The sequence below is a fragment of the Danio rerio genome, chromosome 25 (assembly GCF_052040795.2).
Source record: "Danio rerio strain M-AB ecotype USA chromosome 25, GRCz13ab, whole genome shotgun sequence".
Taxonomy (NCBI): domain Eukaryota; kingdom Metazoa; phylum Chordata; class Actinopteri; order Cypriniformes; family Danionidae; genus Danio; species Danio rerio.
The window spans coordinates 29,352,050-29,379,132 of record NC_141045.1 but is presented as its reverse complement, the minus strand read 5'-3'; the positions used below and the strand labels follow the sequence as shown (position 1 = coordinate 29,379,132).

The 27,083-nt window shown below is 34.5% G+C and overlaps 1 protein-coding gene and 1 long non-coding RNA gene across 3 annotated transcripts in view; both read right to left on the bottom strand.

Annotated features, from left to right (window-relative positions):
- Positions 1–27,083, bottom strand: part of grm8b (glutamate receptor, metabotropic 8b) — a 332,946-nt gene that overhangs the window by 156,855 nt on the left and 149,008 nt on the right.
- LOC147837852 (uncharacterized) lies at positions 23,343–26,417 on the bottom strand. The gene is made up of 7 exons (XR_015526605.1): positions 26,289–26,417; positions 26,063–26,184; positions 25,170–25,253; positions 24,996–25,050; positions 24,821–24,896; positions 24,570–24,746; positions 23,343–24,230 (listed from the first exon to the last, which is right to left on the bottom strand). It is a non-coding gene; the product is annotated as an uncharacterized LOC147837852 (long non-coding RNA).

Sequence of the window (27,083 nt, the reverse complement as noted above, 5' to 3'; positions counted from 1 at the left end):
CCAGCATGGGTACACAACCGGTAACAAATGACAGCTGCACCACAAGCAAAACAAAACAAAACAAAACAAAACAACTTGCAATAACCCTTATGCCACATTCCACTAGGTGTATGATAGGGCCCCGTGTCTAACTAAATAATAAACATTTTTAAGATAATAATATGCAGCATCACAATTTCAATGAAAATCAATTTATTTTACAAACCGTGCTTAGGTAACTGTCACTAGGGTAGTGTCAGTAAATTATAATATGGGCTTTTACGCCAAAGAAACTTTTAGTTCCAAGGATTATAGTTGGAAGTATTGACCTTTTAATGGAATTAGAAATGATTTTATTTCTTTTCTTTCTTTTTCTTTCTAATCCACCACATTAAGAACTTCGCTGATGTGAATGTATGCTGATAAATTTTTACACATGCAAGGTATTAATATGCAAAAATGATGTTTACGTTTTAAAAAAGGTAGCTTATATAGGGACTTGGGATTTTTTGGCTTGCTTTATTCTTGGTAGCTTTTTTTGAGAGTGTATAGGCAGGAAACACTCTGGACAGATGGACATCTGTGCTGCATGTCCTTGGATTTGGAGCAACTACAACGAAATCTACGCATATGAGAAGAACATTCAAACACCACTCAAAAAGACATCTGGTGTCAGTACCTTCAGAAATAACACAAGCTTTAGCCTGTTGATTAAAAAAGTGATTGTCTGTTGGTGTTGATGCTAATATTCTAATCAACATAGTTAGAGCTGAGTTATCTGTGAACAGGCCTTTAGAATGCAAATATAGTTCATCTGAAGTTTGTAAACAAACATTGTATTATCATTGAAACATCATTCACCTCTGAATCTGCAACACACCAGGCTTCCTGCCACTCATAAAATATTCAGACAGGCCATGACACCAGTATCACAGTACACTGAATAGGTCGACGGACACATCTTGCAAGGAAGCTCATTTAAAAGCTCCTGCATGGTGTCAAATCCGCCAGAGGCATTAAGAGTTGCAGTTGCATTAGTCACGCTGTTGTGTGACAGATGTACCACAATCACAATCTCAAACAATTTATCAGTGCCTGTAGCATCTTGTCTATTGTAAGCAAGAATGTCACTTGTTCAATAAAATTATCAGACAACAACACAATCCACATCTCATATCACTAAACAGTCAAGTAGCTAATAACATTGGCTCTGAGAAAACAGTGTTTCTTTAAGCCTTTGATTGAATCAAAAATAAGAGCAGTGCAACCAAATTACAGAGTTTGTGTTTTATGGTTTATAATAATTAAAAAGGAAAATGGTTCTGCTTCACTTAATGATCTGGAGGATCGGTAGAATCTGATATGCATTCTGGCTGATTAATGTTACAGTTTTTGATCATTTTCCCATCAACATAAATTAGTTGAAAGTGCCAGCTGGGAGTTAAGAGCTGACAGTGAACACACAGCTGCAGTGAGCATACAATTAAGTAGATTTTTATTAATATTGATAAAAATCCAATAATTTATCTAGTAAACAGCTGAGTTTATGATGACCAATATAAAGTCCTTCTGTATTTTTGGGTCGCAAAATATTGGCTTAAAGTCTGAGGTTTTGAGGGTTTGAAAGCTTACAGAGCCAATGTGTATGTTCAGTGTGTGATTTTCATGATCTGCAGGAGTTTCAAATGTTTGAATCAGGTGTCATTTTTAAACAGATTTCTAAAAAACATAACATAACAAGCAAACAGCAAAAAAAAAAAAAAAAAAACTACTGTAAACAACAAATACATAGCCATCAATTTAATTTTAATTCAAAAGTCTGAAATTCAAATTAGCAAAAATCCAAAACATTGAAGATGCAACTTAAAATGTCTCTCATATTGCTTCATATTATGTCAGTTTGTTTTGTTTAACTGATGTACAATTTAAGGGATAGTTCACATAAAAATGCAAACTCTGTAATTCCTTACCCACCCAGTTTTTTAGCTTTTTGTTCTATTGAACACAAAATAAGATGATAATATATATATATTTTTTTATATTATTAAAATAATAATACCTTAAATTTATTTTCTAGAGACTCAAAGAACTTTACACATAGGGGGAATCTCCTGACCCACCACCAGTGTGCAGCATCCACCTGGATTACATGACGGCAGGCAGCCATATTGCAACAGACCACACACCACACACCAGCTGATTGGTGAAGAGAAGACAGAGTGGTAAAGCCAATTATAATATGGGGATAGTTAGGAGGCCATGGTGGATAGAGACCAGTGGTCAAATTTGGCCAGGATGCAGTTTTTTTTTTTTCTTCAAAGGACATCTTGGGATTTTTAATGACCTCGTTTTTTTTTTTTTTTTTTTTTTTTTTGGCAGGGACAGTGTACATTAATTAGCATTTCTGCAAATGTACCAGAATTAGCCAGAAGCCTATTTTTCATCTGCTGTCCCTGTTTAACATCTCACATGAAAGATGGCACTTACTGAGCAGTATAGATTCCCGATCAATATACTGGGGCATTAGGACCCAAATATACCACAGGTTGAGCACCCCCTGCTGGTCTCACTAACACCACTTCCAGCAGCAACCTAGCTTTCCAATGTGGTCTCCCATCGAGGTACTGATCAGGCACAGCCCTGCTTAGCTACAGTGGGCGATCATGTGAGAATTGCAGAGAGCTAACTGCCGGCCAGGGATGCATTTCCAAAAACCATCATTAGCCAACTAAGGTCGCAAGTTGCGTCGTTACAAACATATTTTGTTGACTTGGCTTTTCAAAAATCCATCATTCCAACGAACATTGACAAACTGCATTTCAAAGTTGTATGCTTGCAACCAAACCTTTTGAGTTGTATTAGAAACATAGTTTCTGGTTGTGTTCTATTCCCAGTTATCGCCCCTATTCGGTTACAACATTCTAACATTAAACTTGGAAGGATTTTTTTTAAAACATTAAAGTCATCACTCTTAGGTGTAATTTGCTTTCAAAGTATTTTTACAGTTCAGTTTTAGCGATCGTCATGTTCACAATTGCGTTGCCTTCGTAGTGCACTTTGAAATCATTGATATAATTTTGAACACAGTCGTGGCTCAAGACGAAAGCTATAGGTGACCTATTATTTAAAAGCGGAATTTATGTCTCCAAAGCTTGTGAAGACAAAAGATATAGCATACGTTAAGTGTTTCAATTAGTTATTTATTTTATTAAGTAATAATAAAATAAATATTTATTTTTATAAAATAAATGAATACTTTTAATTATTGGTTATTTATTTATTAAGTATCTGTACTAAATATGACATGGGCCTGTTGGTCAGAACATGTCTGCAGTGGTTTGCATGTGTTAAATTTAAAAAGTTGACTTAAAAATAAATAAATAAATAAATAAATAAATAAATCCTACTTAATAATAATTATCATCATCATCATCTTCTTCTTCATCATTAACATTATGAATATTATTATTAAAGTAGATTTTTTTAAATATCCTAATAAATAATAAATATTACATTTCATGTCTTAATAAATAGTCTCATTATTTATTTATTTATTTATTTATTTATTTATATGATTTATAAATTATATTAGAATACATGTTACCTTTTGTAAGTGATTTTATGTTTTATTATATAATATTTAATGTTCTCAATAATATATCAAAAGAAAACAGAAAATTGTAGAGAAATTGTAAAGAAAATATGTGTCATTTACATGCATTTCCAGCCTAATCTCACGAGAAAACATAAGTATTTTACGTTTTGCCAGTTTAGTTGCTAATTTGTACGAATTCATACAAGTCCAGTCATACGAAATTGTATGATTTTAAAAGGAGGCATGGCACCTAACCCCACTCCTAAACCCAACCGTCATTGGGGTATGAGCAAATTGTACTAAATTGTACGAATTAGACGAATTCATACGAATTAGCCACTAAATCAAAAAGTTACGAATTGGTGTGAAATTGTGTCGGTATTTCAATTAGTAATGAAAACGAGTGCATGTTTTTACCAAAACTAATATTGATTTTTTTTTTAAATGCGTGTGCACATAAAACAATATAATTTGCACAAAGAAATTCTTCTCTAAAAAAGTTGTTACCACCTCTTTTAAAGCATCATTATGGGCGTATTACGTTACAACTAATGTGGTTCAAACGATGTATCTGCGACAGACAAACTATGGGTTTTAGGAAACCTTCGTCACTACATTGTTCTTTTCCCAAATGATGCATTATACTGTGATAGTTCAGCCACGAGTTACATCGTTTTTTGGAAAACGCACCCCAGATAAGAATTTGAAACATGTTTTTTCTGAATATGGATGTTTTATAACATTAATCACAACATCTTCTTCTACAGCAGTGAAATAAAACTCAAACGGGTTTGTAACAAGTCAACGGTGAGTAATGACATACCTTTTAACTATAGCTTTAAATGTCAAATATGATTAAAACATTGTGCATCCCAAACTAAGGAATGTTTATTTAGCATAGCATTCAGACTGACAAATCTGCTAAAGTAGAAACGCTTCAAATGGCAGAAGTTTCCCTTCATGTCACACATAATTCTGTTAAAAGACCTTAGGCAGCCTTTAAAATATGAATGCAATCAGTGCCAACTGCATTTTGAAAATAAATCCCACACTGATGCCTTCCAACATCACAGCCAAATTTTCTTTTGCACTGTTTACTGTTCATTTCATACATGCTTTCAATATTTTGGCAGAAGTAAGCCTTGTTCTGCTATCACACAGCAGAACAATCTCACCTTTTTCCTCAGACACGAGTGCAGCCAGCGTCGCACAAAAAGTGTGCTGAGCGTGGGGGCGAGGGCTTTTGTGTTTCACACGCAAACCGTGGCAGCCATTAGCGGTGCAGCGTGCTTAAGCTGACATAAATGCATACCACACTGTGCATGTGATGAAATGTTTGAAACCGGAACAAAAGCATCTGTTGGAAGAGATACACTCGCATCTGTACAAAACACTGTATGTTACACCAAATAACTACAGTCACAGTCGAGATAATTAGCACATAAAAAGTTATTTGCTAATGCATGTAAAAGTCAGCTAACAGGGTTTTCTGCTCTTCTGTTCCCAAACCCAGTGAATCACATGCTTAAGCATTCTGTCGCATGGCTCCATTTTCAAGAGGAAGGCAATAAGATTTCAGTCCTAATTGTTACATAAAGTAAAGCAGACAGTAATTTTACAGCATGTATGTGTACATGAAAACAAATGGTAATGTATGGATCATAAACAAGAATATTCATTTACAGCTGAAATCAAAATGTGTAGCCCTCCTGTTAAATTTACATTTTTTATATTTTTCCCCAATTTCTGTTTTGCAGAGAAGATTTTATCAAATTTCTAAACATAATAGAAGGGCTGGATAATTAATCAAAAATTACTCAAAATCAACATTCAAAACAATTGATCAAAAACTCACATGTGCAGGTCACATGACGAAGCTCTGTTAAAAGCTGAGGCTGATTTCTACTTTTGCCACTTTTCAGACACACTTGATCCCTGGTCAAGTATAGAATGATGGATCCATTCTTGAGCCTTACTTTACACATTGACAATGATTAGAAACTGTGCCAGAGATGCCTAGAGTTGACATATGTTCCAATACATTAAAATTAATCAAAACAATTTTTTACAGAGGATGCAAGAAATGCGCTGTTTAAAATATTATTTATAGGACATGCAAGAGTTTTTTATTTAGAAGAGATATATCTGCTTATTTTCTACTTTTAATATGGAAAACACAGAAAATAATTTACTTTGTTTACAAAAGCCCAGTTATTAACACAATGTGTGCTTTAATTTCAGTTGTTTAACATTGATGTCCAATAAATAATCATAGAAAATAGATAGTGAATAGTGTGCGTTAACGTCAATTATTTAAAAAAAATAAAATAATGCACCCTTCATTCAAACATCTCTTGTAATATGTGACCAAATTTACTGTACAAAACTTGACAGTGAACTATGAAGGCAAAAATCTTTCTTTTTCTTTAATCGTTCATTAATTGTAATCAAGTTAAAATGTTCAATTAATCAAGATTTTGATTTTAGGCCAATTAGCCCAGACCTACGTAATAGTTTTAATAACTCATTCACAATAACTGATTTATTTTATTTTTGCCATAACAGTACATCCTATTTTACTAGATAATTTTTAAGATACTAGTATTTAGCTAGGTTAATAAGGTTAATTAGGAAAGTTAGGGTAATTAGCCAAGTCATTTCTATAACATTGTTTTGTTCTTTAATCAAAAAAAAAATTGATGGAGATTAAGGCTAATGACATTGACCTACAGTAGAGCCAAAAATAATTTACATTTACATTTAAAAACTCTAAAAATGTTGTGTAAGCATTATGTAAAAAGTAAAAAGATTTACATGATCTTACTTGTGTTTTCTTTTCATCTTTTTATCAAATTGACGATTAATTTATTACTGGTGTATTCACTACTTACCTCCATTTTTAAAAAAATGTTTATTTTCTGTTTTTGTCCTGTCTGATGAAAACAAATTCCTTGTATGGTTGAACATTTCTAATATTATATTTTTCTTGGTCTACCACATCATTCCCTCACATGAACTGTTTCTGTGGCCTTCCATTCTCCTACCATATTTCTGTGAAGATAGAGACTTTAAAATGTTTGTGATAGCTTTTTGCATCCTCCTTCTCCTAGTTCATGTTGATGAATTATCATGGTTTTTAGGTCATTAAGAAGTTATTTGGAGGTTGCCATGTTGCTACTTTTAGGTTCACAATAAGATGAAGCACAACTAGCAATCAGCTAAATTAAACTTCCTTTTTCGTGATTGTTGCACCTGCGTTAGGATTGTTAGGGTTCACTAAGGCACTCAAATCAATTTTGTGTTGTAATCTATCAGCATTAAGTGACTAAAGGTTGTGAGGTCCACACAAAAGAGATGGGGCCCAAACTTTTGCATAGCCTGTTTTTCAGTTTCAATTTAATTTCACACACCTCAATACCGCTGCACCACATATTTCTGTCTGTTAAACATGACATTATCTAGCTTTCTTGAGAAACCAAATGGCATTTCACTGTGATATTCTCCTATAAACAAAGAGCACATTATTATGCAGCCACAGAAGGGTGCCCATTTTTTTTGCATTAACACCATTAACACCTCCATTAACACAGATAAACAAACCCTGTAAAATGTCCAGTTAACTTAAAAGCAGAAGCTTATTGTAACCTGGAACCATGGCTGTGGGAACTAAGGATGCTGAGGATTCTGCAGCTCCCCGCTCAGCCCTGTAGCCAGCTGTGAGAACTGTACAATTTTCATGTTCAAGAATAAAATTAGAATTTCTGTGAATAAAAAAAATCTTTTAAATCATGTAACTGAATATCTTGACGTCCCTGCAGCAGCTGTCAGACGCAAGCTGACTAAAGGAGCTCTAGAGGGCACAGAATCCTACCGCCTCCACTCTGCCATGTTGCCACATTTAATCATTGTAAGGGTTGCATAGTTGGACTTGTTTTAATACTAGTACTGACAGAGTTAATAAAGTGATTTGGGATTTAATCAAGTAGAAAAATGGGTTAATGATTTTGTATCCTATTTGTAAAATCCAATATTCAAATACATTTGGTACATGTGTGGGGGGCTTGTTTGTTTTTGTACCAAAATCTGGCAATACTGCATTGCTGGCACTTAAAATGACTGATTCAAATAAAAGCATAACACATAAATATCAAACTAATCATAAACCCATTAAAATATAGCATTTTCTTGCAACTTTTGAAATATCTCAAATGATGTACAGTATAACTTATATGTAAGACTCGTCCATATTATGCAATTGGCTATGAATCCATTTCTGTTTTCTAAAAGGTTAATATGAATTATGCAAAGGAAGAGTGAAAGGTTAAAGTTTCCGTTTCATTAGGAAGCAGTATTTTGCATTAAGTCTACTACAGTAAAATCAAATTGAAAACTTCTTTTGCAGGAAGGAAGTTAGAAAGTTTATCAGCATATAACTTGCAGTGTTGCCACGGGGAGGCTGCTTTGTTCCTTTGAACAAAAAGAGCATTGGGTTTGTACCGCAGACAAAGACATATCTTTGCCAGCTCACGTGTAAGATCAACCTTTCCACAGTTAATTGCTGTAGAAAGACACATTTGGAATGGAGAAAAGGTGCTTCCGTGCTATAAATGAATCTCTGCCACATCACTCTGCATTAAGCAGAAGATGCTGACAGTATTAATTTGTATCAAGCCTGAAAATGCCACAGCAATCAGTTAAAAATGAAAATGAAAATCTCTGAAAGCTTAATTTCAACAACAACAACAACTACTACCAATAGATATTTGAATCTAACTATCTTGCCACTACCTAAATGTTAAAAATAAAAATGCAGGTGTATAAAATATTCAATAACTATATGATTTCCATATTATAATTTATTCATTCATTTTCCTTCGGCTTAGTCTCTTTATTCATCAGAGGTTGCCACAGCGGAATAAACCGCCAACTTATCCAGCATATTTTTTAAACAGTGGATACCCTTCAAGCTACAACCCAGAAATACTAACTGACCCATCCAGGACTCAGCAGCCTTCTTTCTGTGAGGTAACAGTGCTAACCACTGAGCCACAGAGTCGCCTGCAATGTTATAATTTATTTAAAATGAATATTATTACATATGTAGCACTTTTAATCTTAGCAACAAATTGACATGTACACAATTTTCTCTTAAGATAAGAGTACTTTATCATTTCTGTGACAAATAAATGTAAAAAAAAAAAAGTAAATAGTTTACTTAGGCTTTACAAATTGCAATGTGTTTGTTTTTTTTCTGTGGGGCAAAGATGAGAGGATAAGGATTTCCATATGCAGGAAGATAATTGAATAAACATAAAAATCTTTAACACTTTACAATAACAGTACATCAATACTGATATGTTAATATGTAAACTAAGAGTTAATACGTTAGTTTATGCTTAATTTAATTATCATGAATGTGCTGTTAATATAAATTATGTTATGACTTTACTTGGAGGAGAACATCATCATTACCCCATTCTTTACTCATGAACGTCTAGTGCATTTACATTGAATAACTATAGAAAAGTGCTCTGTCAACATCAACATGAACAGTTTAAATGCAGTAGTTTATGTGCTAATAATTAATTAAGGTAGCCGTTATTTACACATGAAGTCTTGTGAATCATGTTGTTAACTAGTGTTTTATTAACATTTAAGTTTAAGCTAAATGTAACCAACATAAACTCCTTGAACAAATGTAACTACCGTGCAGTGGTGGAAAAAGTACTGAAAAATCATACTAACGTAAGTAAAATACCATTACTTGCATAAAAATGTAGTGCAAGTAGAATATAAATATATGCTATAGCCCTTTTGAAAGTACTCAAGAGTAGTGAGTACTAAGCATTACGCTCTAAAAATCTGATGCAATTACCTATAATTTCTGTCTGTGTGTAAACGTAACATTCTGTAGTGCATATGGTTATTGCCAGGCAGACATTAATAAGACATTAATATTAGGTTAGATTTAGGTTGTGATGTCAGATGACCAAAATTCAACATCTAGCCAGCCTGGCCAGTCTAAAAACAATGTTATTTTGATGTCCAATAATGACATCAAATGACGTTGATATTTGGTCTATTTTAGGTTGTTAAAAAGTGACCAAAATCCAACGTCGAGCCAACATCTTAAACTACTATTATATTGATGTCAAATACTGATATTTATTTCTCAGAAATAACTAACAAAATCCAACGTCTGATAGATGTCATAGTAATAACGCCCACACAACGTCAAGCTGTAACATCCTCAGATGTTGATATTTGGTTGGTTTTCGGTTGGACATTCGACATTGGCGTTGACCTGAGTTCTGACGTCAACACCATTTTCATTTCCAAGCAAACTGCAACGTTCCCCTGATGTGGGGGTACAATGTCAATCTGACATCATGTTGATGTCTTGTGCCTGCTGGGTGTTTAATGCCATTTTGGTCACTATACAGTAAATATCCATCATCTTCTCATCAGTGACATGCATCCAAACAGTCTGTGGGTCAATGCATGTAAAGATTTTGAACATCTTGGACACTTTTAATGCTTCCAAACAGTTTGCTGCAGTTATAAAGTACACCTGTCTTGAGGTAGTTCATTATGATGTGATTACTCTCTACAGTATGTGCAATTTGATTGGACAAGAATGACATGACTAAATTTTCTAATCCCCATAGACAGGAAAAAATAAAGAAGTGACTGCAGGCTGAAGGAAAGTAATGGAGTAAAAGTGTCGATACAGCACTAAAAATGTATTCAAGGGAAGGCAAAATTACACATTTTTAAAACTACTTAGTAAATTACAATTCCTGAGAAAAACTACTCAATTACAGTAATTTGAGTGTTTGTAATTAGTTACTTTACACCACTACTCCTGTGTTTAAACTGTTCATGCTGATGTTAATAGAGCACTTTTCTATTTTTATTCAGTGTAAACGCACTAAATGGACATGTATAAGGAGTTTATGAAGTATGGGTTAATGATGCTTTGCCCCTTTAAGTAAAGTCATGACATAATTATATATAGTAACATCATGTGGTAATGTGGTGATTAATGCATTTAATTAAGAATTAGCCCATTCTTAATTACTCATGAACTCCTTAGGCATGTCTGTCTAGTGCGTTTACACTGAATAACAATAGAAACGTGCTCTGTCAACTTCAACATGAACAGTTTAAACACAGGGGTTAATGAGTAGTTACATTTGTTCAAGAAGTTCATGTTGATTACATTTACTTAAATTTTAATTAATACATTAGTTAACAACATGTGCTAACAATTAATTAAGGTAGCCGTTATTTACACATGAAGTCTTGTGAATCATGTTAAAGTTAGTTCAGGATTAGCATGTGCCTTAACTCATCATTAATTTATAATAAAGTGATGTTTAGTTTACATATTAATACATCATTATTCATGCACTGTTATTTTAAAGTGTTACTAAAAAATGAGCCAAGCTAGAACTAGGGATTTACAGAACTGAAATCGCCTACATCAGCAGTTCCCAACAGCAGGGTCCCGGCCCACAAGAGGGCCTCAGTGAGCTCTGTGGGGGTCACATCATATTTTAAATTTTTTTAGTTGTGGACAATTAGGAGAACAATCATGTTGCCATTGTTCATTTCATGCCCTGGCTGACCAAAAAAAATTGACAAAATTGTGACTCATCCTCCACAAAAAGACTTGCTGATTCTTGTTGATTCGCCTTCAGCATCTAATTGTAATGACCAAAGCATAAAGGACTCAGGTGAGGAAGCTCCAAACATTTCGAGTCGCAGTGCTAGCAATACTGGAGACATGAAATGCAGGAAACACCAAGATAGTTACCTGAATTATGGGTTTATTCCATTTTCTCGAAGCAAAGAGTCCCTGACCCAGCTACAGTGCATTATCAGCATCAAAGTTCTTGCTAACGAATGCAAGAGGCCATCCAAATTAAGATATTTGCAGATCCCCAATACTGCGACAAGCCCTGATAAGTTTTTGACCGCAAGGCTCGAAGGCTTACATGTTTTAGTTACAAATGGTGTACTGATGATTTGATTTTATATTTTACATTAGGCTATTATTTGTGCAGAAACATAGGAAGAAGATATAGTAATATCTTTTGTTTAAAAACAAAATTTTTTGTTATCCTTACAGCAAACTTTAAGTAAGTGTGTGTGAGGGGGGGGGTATTTTTCTGTGGTATTTGGCAGAAAAAGGTTGGGAACCACTGATCTACATCATCTACATCTACATTAATTTACAAAACAATCAATCACCACTGTTAGCCTCGTTAATATAAAAGAATCAGGATACACTGATGTTTTAAAAAACTTTTGACAAGTTCACAACTGATTAATTATATATATAAAAAAAACCTTCTTGTGTGAATCAGAATTTATATAGCACATTATTATGACTTTCTATTCAAAAGGAATTCCAGTGTTGCCTCATCAAATTTTTAAATCACCATGAAAGATGCATCGTACAAAAGGAATTAGTAAAATGAAATATTTAAAATCCATTACAGTACTGTACACATGTACATTCAACACAAAAAGTAAAGGTTACTATTCTGCCATCACTGCACAAGTATCACTGAATCACAATCCCACATCTACCTCCAAAATACGATTGAGGATCAGAACAGTTTTAAAAATCAGAGAACCACATTTGGCTTTCTGCTATGATAGCTCTATGCAGCTGTCTTTACATAAGGGAAAAAATAAGAGGACACAGTTCTTTCCCATTACACTTCCCAGAAGACACGAGTGGGTGCAGAGACAATTTTCACCCAGGACAGGGTGTTTGCATAGCATTAGAATGACAGAAAATGCTTTCATGTGGTTAATACACAGAGATCTGCTCTTGACTGGTGTTAATTTCTTTTTTGAAGGCTTTGAGAGTTTGAATATGTAACTACTGCATTTAATATAATCCACAGTTTAAACAGATACCACAGACACATTTTTAAATATCCTATACAAACCCGGTGGTTTAAATAGATGCAAAAAATATTGATATTTTAAAGGCGCGTTCTTTCTCGCCCTCTGCTAGCGCATTTGCATTCAAATTAGATTACACAACTTGGGGAAAAAATGGAAAAAGAGCTGTATATGGTGATTTGAAAGACACTCTGCTGCTGAACATATTGCTAAAGCATTTATATGACAGTACAGAAACAGAAACATCAAGAAATGTGTCGAAAGGAAAATCAGTTTTTACAAGGTCAGAAGCAGATGCTTTGAACAGAACTGAAAATCTCTCACTATGCACTAAAAGCTAAACGAAAGCAACCTTGTGAGTGGCATTTTTGTTATAATTACACTGGGTTGTTAAGTTAAAGTTAAATGGTTCAGAAGTCCATGAAAATACATTGTAGCAAATCTATTATGCCACAATCAAAAAAGTGATTTCATCTAGACAAGGACAAATCACTTAGCAATCAATTAATTTATTGTTTCAAAGAATCTAAAGAGCCGAACAGTGTACAGAGATATGTGAAGATATCATGTTTTGAGAGATTTTAATAAATTAAAAACCTTAATGATAAAAGAAAGCTGATGTAGTGATTACTAAATCACTTGTAGTTACGGCGCATAAGAAAGTACTGGATAAAAGTATATATAATCTCTAGTATAAATTCATATTTTCTATACAATATTATTCGATGCTATACAATAATACATTTTTGATTATTTAAATAGATTAGTCAGTATCAAAAACAAATTATCATGGTCCAAAAATAGTACACCAACATTAAAATGTTTAGGGAAAATATTAAATACAGTTTTAGCAACGAGGAAAAATAAAAAGAAACATAAAATGAAGTTGTAATTCAACAGTTTGGAATGTTTTGCAATACCTCATTTGAACTTTGAATTGTATAATCTATTAAACTGTAAGTAATTTAACTGTTTACATTAATAAAAACTTTGTTTAAGTGCACTGAAATTCATTGTGTATATTCACGGAGAAATTGTTAAAAGATAGTTCCACCATGTTGCCATCAAATAAAACAGTCGTCATGCCAAACTGCTTGCCTGTCTTTGAGTTCTTCTGATTGGTCCACTGCTGTGGAACTGACATTGATGGGTAGCACTGCACGTAAAAGTTGAAATTGTTTTAACTTGACACGGCTTCTAAAGGGGCCATTCACATTTTGTATTCAAACACATGTGAAAATTCGGAGACGTGATGCATCCAATTTTAATGCTCTTTTAGGCTCACGTTCCCATACAGTCTGTCACTGCTAAAAAGTACACAGTACACCCCTACACTCAAAAAAAAGGACTTTTGCTGCTTGTTCAAACTACTTACTTAAAATGAGTTGAAATAACACAATTCTTAAGTTTTTTTGGGGATGACTTAATTATTTTATATGATGTAAAGTAATGTAATGTAATTATGAGGGGGATCTCTTCACACCATCACCAGTGTGCACCATCCACTTGGATGATGCGACGACAGTCACAGGACAACGGCACCAGTGCACTTACTACACACCAGCTATAGGTGAAGTAGAGAGTCAGAGATAAAGCCAATTCGATGGATGGGGCTGATTGGGAGGCCATGATGGTTAAGGGCCAATGGCCGATAGAAATCCTCCGCCCAGCCCCCATCGCAGCAGCAAACAGCTCGCAAAAAATACACACAGCTAGTTTACAATAATACGTCTTAGTTTTAAAATGGCATTTTAGAACAAAAATTATCCACGTCCACACTGTTTCACCTAGCATTCAGGGCCGGCCCAAGCCTTCAGGGGGCCCTAAGCGGGATTTAATTTGGGGCCCCCTTGGTGCAAACAATATGACAAATTATCGTCAATCGTTGATAATTCGCACACTATAAATTTAAAACACACATTATCGATTTTATTCGCTGTAGCTGTGTTGCTTACATCATAAAATATATGTTTTAAGACAATTCTAAATATTATTCTGCAGAAACAACTTCTTATTGATTTAACTTTTTATATGACTACTTGCCACAAATCTAAATAATTAGACACAAAACATTATTATGGGCTGGCAGAAACAACAGCAGCTGGAAGTAGCCAATAACATACTTATTTTTATTATTATTCAGGCACAAGACGCTGCCAAACAGTCAAACATAGTGACAATAAAGATATTTTTTTTTAAATTGGATATAAATGTTAATTCTGAAAAAAAATCATATTGTATTTTGTAGTTCAAATAACTTAAAACATCTATTTAAATTAAAAAAAAAACTAAATCAGGAAGCATTTTCTAGACATACTCGCATATCAATCACTAATCAATTACTAAATATGTACAAAAATTGTTTAGTTTTTAGAAATAAGTCTAAATTAAGTGAATTTTTTTTGTAAAACAAATTAATCTGCCAATGAGATAAGTAAAATAATTTTATTTAAAACCTAAAACAATATTGTTTTTATTTACCCTAATTGGCAGATTATTGAGCTTTTTTAATGAAAAATTCACATCATTTTGACTAAAAATCTGTCTAGAAAATGCTTATTGGTTTAAGAATTTTTAGATATTTGGACTAAAAATCACACAAAAACTATAGGAAAGAAAATCATTTTTGCAGTGTATTTACCAACTGTCAATTGTATAAATCAGAGGCTTATTTTTTATCACCAAGTTCATGAAAAAGCAATTTGCTGCTGTTCCGGGCACTGCTGCTTCAATCACGATATCAATGATTCTGCGATATATTGATAGATCACAAGAAAACCAGCCACAATATATCACAATTTTGGTAAATGAAGGGGGAAAATGCATCAAAAATGTATGATGAATTTCTTTTATAAACACGCATTTATAGAATTACAACAATGTAAAACAAGTGCACATCTGTCAAACTAGCTTAAAAATGCTGATGTGCAGAGAGCAGTTTATGACTGAAGAGAGCACATCTCTATCACAGCAGCAAAATCTCAATTTAGTGCAATGTGCATTTAAGAAAAAAACTGGCAAAACAGTAATTTATTGCTTTCTAATTTTCTGTAAACTTAAAACACTTATTACAACTTGACCAACTAATTTTATGTAAACATGGAAACATTTTATGCTTAGCCCTGGTTGATTTTTAATAAAAAAAATATGTATTCCCACTATTTTTTCAACTGATCAGAATGTTCTGAGAGGTGAGCACAAACTCATCTGAGCACGTATGTAGAACATTAGTTATTTACTCATCTATTTAAGTTTTTTAATTCCCCTAATATTTTTTTGTCAAAATACCTTCTACAAAACTTTGACAAGGTCTGTAAGAGTCAAATAAACGCAAGGCCCTTCTAATTAAATGTTCATGTCTTATTGATATCTTTATATATTTTGGCGGAGTTAAAAAGTTTGAGCACATAAGAAGTTGCACTGGCCGCGGGCACGCGCGAGCGATATAGCGAAGTGAAAGCGCGTCTGTAAGAAAGAAACTAGTGGCAAATTCGGGGGAGCTGGATGTCTGAAACACACAAAAACATTGGCCCAGCTTGGGATGAAGAAGGTGTCTGTATGCCTGAGATTTTCATCATTGCAATGGATGGCTCTTCTGGCAGTGACGCTGGTGTATGTCTAATGATCCGCCAATACTGGAAGCGCCACCTGGCGGCGGCTGGGTGTACTGTAGCTAAAGTGGTTTTCTGCTGCTGTCAGTGTGGAAAACTGATTCATTAATCAGATCTTTTGTAAATTTAGGTAAATATCTTGGCACCTGAGTATGTATCGCGGTCAGAAATAGCACTATACATGAGCATATATTTTGTCCCACCACTAATCCACAACTCAACAAACAAAAACGAAAGTCACACAATAATTTCAAGCACTCTTGAGGGCCCCCTGGTGGCCACGGGGCCCTAAGCAGCCGCTTAGTTCGCTTATGCCTTGGGCCGGCTCTGCTAGCATTAAAAAGATCTCCGTACACACTATACCACTGAAAACACACATCATGTGATCACACACATACTCTGTCATGCGCTGCAGCGTATGCGTGCGTCTGAGCTCTAGAAGTCAGCAAATGCTTTGAGCACAAAACCCTAGAGAGCAGTGCACGTCAGAAGGATGTACCAATGATCGCATCTCACTATTGTTCCTAAACATGATTTTTAATTAATCTTGTTTCTATCTAATGACTCTGGTCTTTTGAATCTATCAGGTAATGTAATGTAATGTGTATTTATACATACACCCAAAGCGCTTTACAATCATGAGGAGTGGGGGTCTCTCCACACCACCACCAGTGTGCAGCATCCACTTGGATGATGCAACGGCAGCTACAGGACAACGGCGCCAGTGCGCTCACATCACACCAGCTAATGGAGAAGTGGAGAGACAGTGATAGAGTGTCAGTATTGAGCACCCCCTGCTGGCCTCTCTAACACCACTTCCAACAGCAACCTAGTTTTCCCATTTGGTCTCCCATCCAGGTACTGACCAAGTACAGCCCTGCTTAGCTTTAGTGAGTAACCGGTCTTGGGCTGCAGGGTGATATAGCTGTGGCTATATATAGGTAATGTATCACAGCGTCAGTACACTGCTTCAATCTTTTGCTTTCACGCTTGTACTAAGTAATAAAAAAAATTTCAGATACTGTTGGTTGCTTCCTGTTGGTTGTACACTTTAAGTTAGTCAACGCCATTATAACGACACAGATCACTCTGCCTATTCGTGCCAGAGTCCCGCAGAATAAGTGATTGACAAGTGGTAATTTGTGTGTAACTTGTGTGTTGACACAAAAGATATTTTAAAGAAAGTTGAAAATCTTTAACCATTGCCTCTATAGTAGGAAAAATTTTCCAATCATTCTGCCAAATATATGTTGTCTTTAAGATATAGAAGCTGAAAAATGTTTGAAAAAAGTAAAGACTGTGTAAATGACATAATTTCATTTTTGGGTGAACTATTCCTTTAAAAAAAAGCCTTATACAATGTTTTGTCCATGTTTTAATGCAAACAGTAAACCCCTGTTAAAAACGAATTTATATGGAATTTATAATACTTCTTTGTTTCACACTGGCTTTTAGTTCAATAAAAAAAAAAAAAGATCCCCGAGTGATCTTGCTATATCTTCACTCCATGCTGTGACATAAAATGTACTATTTTTGCAACTCAAACCCCTTATAGATGCTTCAAACAGTAAAACTTAAACACTCTGGTGTACAGCACAGGCGGTATCAGTGGGTTTCAGGCACCTTAAGTGCTGCTTCTCAGTTTGTCTTTATCGCTTGAGCTCATAAAGTGTTTTTGAAGTGTAATTGTCTTTGTGTGACAGGTTGTAATCCTCAGATGGTGTTCTGCTTTTGGGGGAAAAGAAATAGTCCGTGAAGCACATTGCGTTTTCCCTCATCTAGCACAGCACTGCGGCTGTCAGCCATTAATGAAACCGCACAAAGACTTGTCACCTTGATTAAAACTGTCATCTAAGAACAATGATGCATACTGGAGCCTTATATGCCACTGGAGGGGGTTTGTGTAGCTGAATGGAGGCACATTTCATACAGGCATGGAACATTAGGTGTAGACGCCAGTCACCTGAGGTGTCCTTTTATACCACACCTGACAGATATGCTTTTCTTGTTTGTCACATTTGAATTTGATGATACAATCTGCACGTCTAGTTCTCTAATTACATATTCAGGTAACACATAAACATGAAGGACTGATCATTAACATGGGTGTAAACAAGAAACAATGTTCCCTTCAGAGGCTTGTTCAATTCACTATTAAACAATCAATCATCATATATTGTCACATAATTGCATAGTGTTAAGAGCATTTGCTGTTCAGATGTTATAAGTTTCTAATAGGTGTGAATGCTGATGAGCGGTGTTATTGTTAATTACAACTACTTAAAATAGTATTTGTTCATTAAAATTAAGGTGAAATTAAATCAAATAAAATTGTGGACCTTATGTATAAGTAAAGCATGTAGGTATCAAAGTACCACATCTAGCCTTAGACATTGCTAATAACATGCTCATGTCAACAGTGAAGCATTTAGGGAATTACAAGCCTAATACATTTTTACAAGCTAAAATAAGGTCATCCATTGTGTGACAACCCCTTTGCCAGAATCCATTAGATGTAAAAACATCTGAGACAGCATAATCGAACAAACAACAAATATTGATTAAGTAGCACACAGCTATTAAACTGATATCCAGCAGGCCATTATGCTGCGTTGTTTTATTGTTACTCATTCTTCAGTCTGGCTTCACTTCAACTAACCATTATAGAAGCAGCAATCGTTCCAAACAAAGGTTTCCCACCTATTATACCGGACAAACCATGACTGCTACCATATGTACTATCATCACTCATACCTTCAATTATGCACAAGGGATGGAAATACTACAATGACATACAAAAAGTTGCTATAAAATATAGATTAAGAATTGAGAAACTACTGATGACAAGTTATCTGAGTCATACTAAGCATTCCAAGGACAAAAACAATCAATTTTAAAAGGGCAATTTCTCAACTACCTACATATGTAGATGCACCTACAGTGAGATGTATTTTATGTTGTGGGGTAATATTTTATTAATGTGAAAATGAAACTTTGCCTGTGTTACGACACCTTGCTGTAATTTTAGTTTCCCTAAATGGGATAATAAAGCTAAGTCTTAGTCTGATATTCTGAAGAATGTTGGTAACCCCGATTTCGATGGAATTTTTCTTTAACTATGGAAGTCAGTGGTTTGTTTGGTTACCTACAGTTGAAATCAGAATTATTAAACCCTCTCTGAATTCTTTTTTCTTTTTTTTTTTTAAATATTTACCAAATTATGTTTAACAGAGCAAGGAAATTTTCACAGTATGTATCATATTTTTTCTTCTGAAGAAAGTATTTTTTGTTTTATTTCGGCTAGAATAAAAGCATTTTTTAATTAAAAAAAAAAACATTTTAAGGTAAAACTCATTAACCCCATTAAGCTATATATATTTTTTCGATGGTCTATGGAGCAAACCATCGTAAATAATAACTTGCATAACTAGTTAAGCCTTTAAATGTCACTTTAAGCTAAATAGCAGTGTCTTAAAAATATCTAGTAAAATATTATTTGCTGTCATCATGGCAAAGATAAAATAAATCAGTTATTAGAAATGAGTTATTAAAACTATTATTTTTATAAATGTGTTGAAAAAAATCTCTCCGTTAAACAGAAATTGGGGGAAAAATAAATAGAGGGGCTAATAATTCAGAGGGTTAATAATTCTGACTTCAACTGTATAATCTTTCTAACATCTTCTTTAGTGTTTAACAGAAGACAGCAACTAGGATTGGAACAACTTGTGAGTTAATCTTAATTTAATAATCTCAATAACGATCCAAGAAATGAAAAACCGGTAATTTAAAGCTATTTGGGCCAACAGGCACAACATATGCACTCAGTTTGTAATGTACTAAATATTAATATACTTCCTCAAGCTACTAAATATTGTATAAGACCTCTAGACATGCTTATTTAAAGCAGTTAATAATGAAAGAACAGGTTTATTTGCATGTTCTGATCAGAGCGATCTTGTGGTAGGTGCTGCTTGTCACTGTCAGGTTGGCAACGCTGTACTTTTCCATGCGCAACAGCCCTGGGAGACATGCAACCTTTTACCCCTTCTGAAAATGCTAATGATAAATCTCATCATTCACTCAATCTCATTTTAGATGCATGAGAGATGACAGGAAAGCAGTATTCATAGAAGGTCTCAGCAAAGGACTTTATTACAAAGAGGGCACAGTGCAAGATTTCATGGCAGAAGGAGATGAAGCTGTAAGTTGAAGCTCTTGATTGTTTCTAGAGCTGAGTGATAACGCATCTATTGTTAGATATTGTGGAAAGGGTTTAAATATTACAAAGTTTATCCAGCACCAGCTCAAAGGCTTTTGTATGCAGTCAAATTGACACAAACCAACCAACAGAAGGAAGGTGAGTAAGACAGACTGTCAAATCTCCACCGCAGGAGGTGAATTAGTATTCATTTCTCTTTAAAAGTAATATTGAAACTTTTCCCCTAAATAATTAACTCAGGCACAAAAGAAAATAGAAGATTCAAAAATTCAAAGGGGGATTTGACAGGATAGCAAAAGAACACATATCTGTCTTTTAGTGGAAATTAATAAAAGTGAAATTCATTATTGGAAATGTATTGTACTGAGGTTACTTCAGGCTTCTCTATGCTTAGAAGAATGTTGAAATCACATAATTTTGTATAAAAATCTGTGTAAAAATGAGTTTTTGAGTTTGTTTTAGCAGTTTGAAACAGCCCACCAAAGCAGACTTTTTGGGAAAGAATTTTGGCTTCTCAACACCTTTCAGCTACCATTACAGGATATTACACAATCATTGGGTAACAAAAAAAAAACACTAGCCACATGAATACACTGGAGTAACAGAGCTGGTGCAGATGTATCTGCACCCTTATGATTGTTCACTGAGAGACTTTAAAGACTCAAAGACAAACCGAATGAGAAGCCCAGCTCGTCTTTTCTATGAGTTGGCAAACACCAGTGCCACTATTCATTGTCTGGGATTTTCATGGAGAGGGCTCATGTTTATGATACTTTCCTTCTTCCTCTGCCATCTGCTGTGGTTATGTGTACCCAGAGTTCATCTAGATTCTTTGAATACATCTTCAATGCCTCCTCCACCCCAGACATACTCAATAATGTTAATGTCAGGTGAATGGGCTAGCCAATCTTGAAGCACCTTGACCTTCTTTGCTTTCAGAAACTTTGATGTGGAGGCTGAAGTATGAGTAGGAGTGCTATCCTGCTGAAGAATTTGCCCTCTCTTGTGGTTTGTTATGTAATGGGCAGTACAAATGTCTTACCTCAGGCTGTTGATGTTGCCATCCACTCTGCAAATCTCTTGCACACCCCCATGTGTAACTCTAATGTAATGTAACTCTAAACCATGATTTTTTTTTTACCAAACTTGACTGAATACTGTGAGAATCTTGAGTCCATGCTGGTTCCAATAGGTCTTCTGCAGTATTTGTGACAATTGGTATGCATGTCAGTTTAACAGACAATTCATTGAAAAAATCGACGTTCTGACACTTTCCCAAATTTCAGATCAACCAGAAGTCAAGTTATTATTTGTTACTCTTACCACTGGGATTGACGACAAGACTTTTGTCAGGTAGTGTACCTTCTGAAAACAGTATATCTTTTTTTGCACACAATCGAAGTATAAAAAAAATTGAAGATTACCAGGTAGTTTAGAGATGAAAAGTTGTAAAGTTTTTATAAAATATAATATTGTTCTAATTAATCCAGTTCCTCAATGGTTTCCATTCTGAGTTTTAGAACTTCTAATGAAAATAAAATGAAAATAAAGATAATCTTTTTTTTAACTCCGCGGTTAACACTGACTTCCATTGTTTGTTTGCTTGTAAAAAAATAAATAAATAAAAATACATTTCACACCAGAAAGTAAGCAACGGAACTTTCAATGTTGTCTGAATAAACCCTTTAAAGTTAACACACAATGCAGTACAGTCAGTTATGAGCTGCATTGTGTTGTTTCTTTATTAAAAGTAAATAAAATAATATAAAAAGACACTTGAGAGTCATTTGATTAGAAAGTAAATATAAATTGCATTAATTTGTGCAATGCACCTTTGCTAAAAACTTTTGAGCTGTATTATATCATACCTTGTTATTTATTACTTATATTTGGGTCACCATGCCAGTGTTCACTCTGTCACCATGGTCCCTTAATGAATGACTTTTCTTTCTTGGAAAACTACCTGCTGTGGGTCAAGAGTACTGCACAGTATTGACATGACCAGATTCGTTTTAACTCACTAGCTTTTCTTTCGCTCAATATCTCCCTTTTCTTGTGCTCTGCAGTATATTGGCATAAAGAAGGATGAAAAAAATAAGCCAATTTCATGAACACAAATAGAACTGTACATCCACTGGGTCTCAAGTAGAATACTTTTGGCATTAGGCTAATGTCTGTATTAAACCCTAATCTTAAATCTGTGCAGAAAGGGTGTCAAAGGACTACAGATTGCCAAATGTCATCAGAACCACTCTGAGTTCAGCAGGACACCAATGCGTAAAGATCTACAGTATGGCTGAACATTAGGTTGAGAAGTGCCAGAGAAATCTCAAGTGTTCTTAAGTGAAGCTTACAGGTCTGCATGTTGATTTGATTTCCAACTCTTTCAAAATGAACAAAGATTTAATGTTAGAGGGAAATCAGAATGATGCTGTCATGCACAATTTAAACACAAGTTAAATAATTGAAAATCACAGAACACAAATTAATCGACTAAACAGTCCTGCCTCAAAGATCACCGTTAAAAGAATTTTTTGGAATTACTAGCTTAAACTGTACAGATGCACTTTTAAGTCTCCCTTTTAAATACACACTAGTCAAACTGTGAAAATTAGCTGCTTATTTCCATGTTTATTCTTCAGAAAACACAGTTATGTAGATAATTTGTAAAAAAAAATATCAATTGTTGGCACAAGCAGTAAATTGCCAAAGAGCAAAGGAACTGATAAAATTACAAGTTTCATACACTCTCAGAAAAAAAGGTACAAAATTGTACCTTTTAGGGTACAAATGGCCCGTCACTGGGGTGGTACCCTTAAGGGTACAAATTTGTACCTCTATTTAAAGGTACAAAATTGTACCTTCTACATTTGTACCCTTTAAGGAACAATTTTGTACCCTAGACACTGAAGGTACAAAAATGTACCTTTTTATATTATATAGTATTGTCAGGGTACTGACCCAGGCATTTTGATCCTTTGGTGACTGCATGCACAAATAAATAAATAAAATATTTTGGTTCACAGATGTCCATTTTTATTTATTAATGTAGAAATATTTCATTACAACTCACAACTGAATGTGTTAAGAAATAAAATTACACAGCAAGTATAAAGCAGACATGTAAAACAGTAAAAAGAACAATTTAGATAAGAATAAAAACTAAATAATTTACACTTAATACAAAGACCACAAGAATACTGTTTAAGATTTATAAACACATTACACAGGCTTCATCAAGTACTGCACTTTATTAAGTCCAAAGTATGTCTTTAGTCAGAATACGCAGTCATAATAAATAATTTGTCATCAACATTTTCTCTGAATTTCAGAATGAAGGCAAAGTTTCTCTATAAATTGCTTCAACAGTGCAGAAAACCATACATCAGTAGCCTCTTCCTCAACATCAGTAGATTACTCCTCATCATCCTCAAGTGGAGTTGTAATTTGTTGTAACACAATATGTGTTTATGCTTTTGGTAAACATGACATGTAAAGCACTCATATCTGGAAAATGTTCTTTGATAGTCATTAGGACCACAAGTTATTTAAAAATTTGCTTTATGCATGAATGATAGCCGTGTGCTGGATTAACTTGATGATTGTGATTATCCCAAGAGCATGTAGAGAAACAAAAAACAAGGTTGATCACTCTGGTAACTGGAGTAGATCGAGGCTTGTCACCGTCCACCGTTCATTCAAAACATTCCACTGCAGAAACATCAGGGTGTTCTTCTAATAAGATGGATATGTCAAAAATGTATATTCGTCCACATCATTAGCCCGGCCAATCACAATCCCATCAACTCTGAAGACTGCCGTGACTCGTCTTGTTAACACAGTTGTCCAGTCGCTGGCCTCCTCCTGTACTTGAACTGTTGGATGTGGTGAAGATGGTTCACTGTAAATGACAAAGCAATAATTACATTAATATCAGTCACTCTATCACTGATGAAGAGAAAATCAACATGCATAGAAAGTAAAATAATTAATATTCACTGATAATAAAAAAAAAGTATCACAGATTAAAAGACTAATATAAATTTCATTCATTCATTCAATTTCTTTTCGGCTTAGCCCCTTTATTAATCTAGGGTTGCCACTGTGGAATGAACCGCCAACTTATCCAGCATATGTTTTATGCAGCAGATGCCCTTCTAGCTGCTACCCAGTATTACGAAACATCCAGACACACTCAATCACACACACACATTTATACACTACAGACAAATAAGCTTACCAAATTCAGCTATAGCGCATGTCTTTATACTTGTGGGGAAACCGGAGCACTTGGAGGAAACCCTCACGAACACTGGAAGAATATGCAAACTCCTCACACAAATGCCAACTGACCCAGCCGAGGCTCGAACCAGCGACCTTGTTGCTGTAAGGTGACAGCACTACCCACTGCGTCATCCTAATATAAAGAATATCAAGAATTATAAAATGCATTTATCACAGCATATACTAAACAGAAAACAACATACGCACCCGAGCACAACGAAATGTTGAAGTGTCTCGCTTTACAAGGCTGGCAACATGAGAAGTGCTGCTGTAAAATCAATTCCTGGAACATAAGATGTGGCATACAAACAAATATGAATGAATCCATACAAAGCTAGAATTTAATAATATTAATCAAGTGGAGAAAGTTTAGAAAGAGTACCTTAGAGTCAGGTCCATAGCATTCTTCAGTTGATCTCTCATCTTTCGATGAAAACCTAGAAAATAGTTTAAACATGTGGGTGTACATTTATTGTTGTTTGTAAGTAAAAACCTACAAATTTAAAATAGTATGTAAGCCATTAAAACCATGGTATAGATAATGAGACATACTTACATCTTGTAACTGAGCCATGCTTTCATATGACATGCCTTCATTGCTCTGATGCTGTTAGGCTGCATTCTGTTGTTCAATCTTGTCCTGAAATACAATTGGAAACTTCAAAAACTTCTGGAAAGCAATAAGATAAAGCAATAACTATTTATTTATTTTGAGATATTAATAAAAAGGTAAAATAGCTCAAGGTACCAGTTTCAGAACAGATGAGACAAATGATTACATTAAAGAACAAAGTATAACTTAAAACGTCGATTTATACAACGTGGTATGTTAATAATTCTACATTAACATAAGTATAACGTTAAACGATAGTAAAGCACCAACAATTCTGGACATGGGAGTTTGTGGACACTCCTCAACATTAATGTAACTTAGACACTGAAACGAAGATATGTACAAGCATACACACGCCACGTTTGTAACTAGCCACGTTTACATAATCAGTCGCTTTGTCGGTGACAAATTGTGATTTTTCTTCACAAAATAGCTGTGTAACTTATATAACCGTCTAAAATTACATTTCAGCGGTCAACCGTGGCTAGAAAAATGCCCTCAAAATATAAAACATTATCGATAATTACAAATTTCCAGTATTAATAACAAAAGGTTTTATATCAAGGTATATGAAGACTTTAGTCGCGCGAGCTCCGGGCCACACCGCACATTACTCACGGGTCACGGCCCGATTCCGGTGCACGGATACGGCAGCGTCGGCTCGCTTCTGCCGCCGCAACTGGACCGAGTGTTTTTTGCTATCTCGGTTTCGATTATATTCCGCCGTGGCAACACTTATTAATAAAGCAGTAACGTAAGATATAAGGCGCGAATACGTAACGTAGGGGATAAAGGGAACTTTTACACCGAGAAAACTAACAGCATATAGTACTCACCGTCTATAACGTTATGTCCCTCGGTGACTTCGATATCACATTGTATTAACTTCTTTAATAAGCTGCAGACATCTTAGCAAACTCCATCCTGCAGGCCAACGTACACCAGCCAGCCCGGATCACTTAAAGCGGGGGAAAGCCGAGACCCGAGAGTCAGACAAAATCAACAGAACACGGCTTCACATGTAAAAATGAGACTAAAAATATCTCTAAAATACATTCTTACCTGAAAGTGTGGACTCCAAAATAGACTTTTCTTTGAAAAGCATGCGAAGTTCTGTGTAAACAGCCAGCATACTCGACGGACCGCCTCAGTAACAAACACTACTATAACGTCTCAACAAGCCAAATTCTTAAAGAGACAGCAACATCATCACCTGTATGAAGATGCTGTCACTCTGCATGGTTCTTATTCTACATCCCATAAACTATAGGGTCTTAAACAGTAAGCAAAGACCAGTATTTACGTTTTAATGATTAAAATTACATTCAATTATAAATTAAATTATTAGCATTTTTTAGAAAAAATGTAATTTAAATACATGAAAAAAAATATTAAAATATTTAATTCAATCAATTTATTTATTTATTAAAATTTTTAATTATGTATTTTAGTATTAATATTTAGTATTAATACATTTAAATTAGTGTTATATAGTGTATTGATCTTATCATGAGCTGAGGGTACAATTTTGTTCCTATAGGGAAACAAAATATATAATTGTACCTTTAAAGGTGCCAAATTGGTCCTTTACGGTACAATTTTGTATCTAAATGTGCTATAAAAGGTACAAAAATGTACCTTTCAAACCTAAATCTGGACATTTGTACCTTTATAGCCCATTTGGGTACAAAATTGTACCCTAAGGACCAATATGGGACCTTTAAAGGTACAATTTTATATTTTGTTCCCTCTAGGAACAAAATTGTACCCTCATTGTACCTTTTTTTCTGAGAGTGTAGTCAACAGATCCTCATCATGTTATAATGGCTTCTTTAAAAAAAAGGATAAAATGAACCA